Source organism: Phoca vitulina, unplaced genomic scaffold (genome assembly GCF_004348235.1).
Source record: "Phoca vitulina isolate PV1807 unplaced genomic scaffold, GSC_HSeal_1.0 scaffold74, whole genome shotgun sequence".
NCBI classification, from domain to species: Eukaryota; Metazoa; Chordata; class Mammalia; order Carnivora; family Phocidae; genus Phoca; species Phoca vitulina.
In genome coordinates this window covers 5,887,514-5,890,710 of record NW_022589777.1, presented here as the reverse complement: position 1 = coordinate 5,890,710, position 3,197 = coordinate 5,887,514, and the positions used below count along the sequence as shown (strand labels likewise).

At 44.4% G+C, this 3,197-nt stretch overlaps 1 pseudogene; it reads left to right on the top strand.

Moving 5' to 3' along the window:
- Positions 1-1,996: 1,996 nt before the first annotated feature.
- Positions 1,997-2,947, top strand: LOC116625186 (annotated as a pseudogene).
- The last annotated feature ends 250 nt before the right edge of the window (positions 2,948-3,197 follow it).

Here is a 3,197-nt window from a genome sequence, read left to right as displayed (position 1 = left end):
TGGTTTATAGGATGAGAATTTGAGACAATCTGTGATATAATGGTTATTATTCACAAGAAATGCCACTATGGTCTTTGCTCTGTTTCTAAAAGCATTATTCTCATAAGGAAATTGTAACATCCAAAGGTTTATTGGCATTAATGTGGTTGTATCTATGTTTATTATTATGATAATCATAATAGTGGGTACCACTTTTGAGCTTCCAGCTTAGGTCATTGGAAGGGAGAATTCCAATCAGCTTCAGGGAGAGTTTGAGCTGGGCTTCAGTTCAAACTATATGACCCTTGGAGAGCCTCTCATATTCAGTCTCTAGGCTAGAAATTCCATAAAGGTAGAGGTCTTTCCTAACATCTTTAGGACTATATTATACCCAGAGTCCAGCGGAATGTCCAGTACATGATGGGTGTTACATCGATATTTGTTGAAATATTTAATTCAAACTTTGTTATCTATTTTAATACAACAACCCTGACAGCTCAATATAATTAGCTTTAGTTTGTGAATAATAAAGTTGACCTGCTTGTTTCAAAGCTATCTACAGAGTTATGCATGTGATGGGGTGTTGCAGGGATGGGAGAAATTTTCTCTATGGTCACATGATCTCTGAGCTTAACATGGGAGAATCAAGGAGAATAATATTGTTTATGTAAAGATGCTTTTCAGGCTTTTGCAGAGTGGGAAGAAGTAGCTCTGTTGGCCATTTGACTAGAGAAGGAGCTTGAAACCATATTTATGGGGACAGGTGGAAACAAGTGGATATGTTTGGTCTGGAGAAGAGAATGCCTCAGGGACATAGTAACCATGCTTTCACACCCAGGGCTGACTCAGAGCAGAAGAGACTGTCTTGACTATGTAGGCCTAAAGGCCAGAACACAGTGCAAGCTTTAGGGAAACCAATTTTGGTTTGACATAGGGAAGAACACTGTAACTCCTCCTGCTGTTTAGAAATAGAATGGATCACCTTGGAGGTAGTAAATCCCATTATTGGCAGTGTCCAAAGTGGGACCACATGATCACTGACAGGAATATTGTAAAAGAGATTTAAACATGGGCTAAGGGGAGAAAGGCACTAGAGAAGCAGATGAGTTTGAGGGCCATTTAAAGCAGTAGAGTAAGTAGGTCTACATGTATAATTGGACATGGGATGTGAATGGTGGGGGGAGGGAAGTGGTCAAGGATGACTCCTAGATTTCTAACCTAGGCAGCTGGGTGCATGGCAGCGATGTTTGCTGAAATAGGAACAAGCGAGCAGGAGTGGGTTTGAAAGGAAGCTGATGAACCACACCTTGCGCCCCCAGAAGCCCACACACTCAGAAAGATCCTGGCCCTTTGGCTCTTCCCTTACATCCTTGTGTGAGAAAAGGCCCACAGTGTGAGAGGGTGGGCAGACCAGGTAGCTTCAGATGTGACAGAGCCACCTGCTTATGCTTCCTGATGTGAGAATGCTTCAGGGGCTGGTGTAACTCAGCCTTAAATCCCTACATTCATCTTTTCTTATTGCTAAGGCAGCAGCTCCAGAAGGCAAAGATGGAGATCTGGGACCCACAAACCTAAAATTATAAAGAAAAGAAGAGAACCAGGGGACACTTCAAGATTAGAAGCTGGTTTTCTGCCAGAACTTTGCTTTATTTAATACACTCGCCCACACTCTCCCTGGTTTCCAGACCAACTGCGGCTTGACTCTCGCAGCCTATGTCAGCGCCTCCAGGCTTTGGTGCTGAATGAATGAAACGAGTAGGATTAAAAAAAAAAAAAAATGGAGCTCCCTGAGGCCTGGCAGTGTCAGGATGGGGATCGATGTGTAATGGAGAGAACAGAGCTCCCGTGGCACTGAGTCACCACTGACCTCAGCCCCATCTAAGTACCACAGGCCTGGGTACGCTGAGCTGACCCCCTTAAAGCCATGATGCAGTACAGACAATAACTGACATCCCACAGCATCCTCTGAATATTGCTGGGTGGAGAAGACCCGTTTTTATATATAACAGAAAGGGAAATGAAAGAAGCAAAGGTGAGCAGAGCAAAGGTGAAAATATGAGAAATTATGTCTGTCATTTTAAAAAAGAGTAAGTTTTATGTTTTTGTTTCTAATTACAAAAGCAGTATACATTCGTGGTAGAAAATTTAAGGAATACAGAAAAGTAAAATAAAATCTTCCGTTGTAGTGCTACTAACCACTCTTGCCATTTGATAAATATTTACTGAAGGCTGACTAGCTGAGGCACAATTTAAGGCCCACAACAACCTTGAGACTTAAGCAATATTATCACTCTCTTTTAATCCATGAAGGAACTGAGGTTCAGAGGTTGAGATTCACCTGGCAAGTGGTAGAGCCTGGATTTGAACCTGGCTCTGTATCCCAGTTTTCTCACAATACTTTCTCTTGATCCATGGAAAATACCAGAGGTGATGCCACTTGGTCAAATAATCCCAAATTTCAGATGGGAAATACTCCACAGCAAAAAGATACTGCATGATATTTAAAAAATGTGTCTTGCCTTTCCTCAGCTGCACTAAGGTGCTTGATCCTTCTGAGGAAGCTAAGGCCACGCTGGGGTGAGGCCCTCACTTCATCCAGCAACTACACCGTGCCCAGCAGCGCCAGCCCAACACTCGCACGCCCTTCTCGGAGCTCGCCTGCATCTACTCGGCCCTCACCCTGCTCCAGGATGAGGTGACGGTCACACGGAGGATAAGAGCAATGCCCTCATTAAAGGCCGGGTGTAAGTGTTGAACTTTTCGGGCCGGGCTTGTTTGCAAAGGCCCCAGCCAATGTCAACATCGGGAGCCCCATCTGCAATGTAGGGGTTGGTGGACCTGCCCCAGCAGCTGGACCTGGCCCCCTCCCTTCCCCCTACAGCACAGCTGCCCCAGCCGAGGAGGAGGTGGAAGCAAAGAAGAGTCAGAGGAGTCTGATGATGACATGGGCTTTGGTCTTTCCAACTAAACCTCTTCTGTAACCTGTTCAATAAAAAGCTGCACTCTTAAAAAAAAATATGCCTTGTCTTTCAAGTCTTGTCACACTTCCTGCAATTTTGTAAACTCATCCATTGCAAAAGTGATGTTTTGATTCTTTGCCCTTTCTGACAACCAGAACAGAAAGTGACTCTCCTTCCATTACTTGGCCTGAGGCTTTCTTCTGCTTCTGCCCAAGGCAGGTTGTGGTTAGCACTCACTGCTTAACCTCTTCCTCCTGT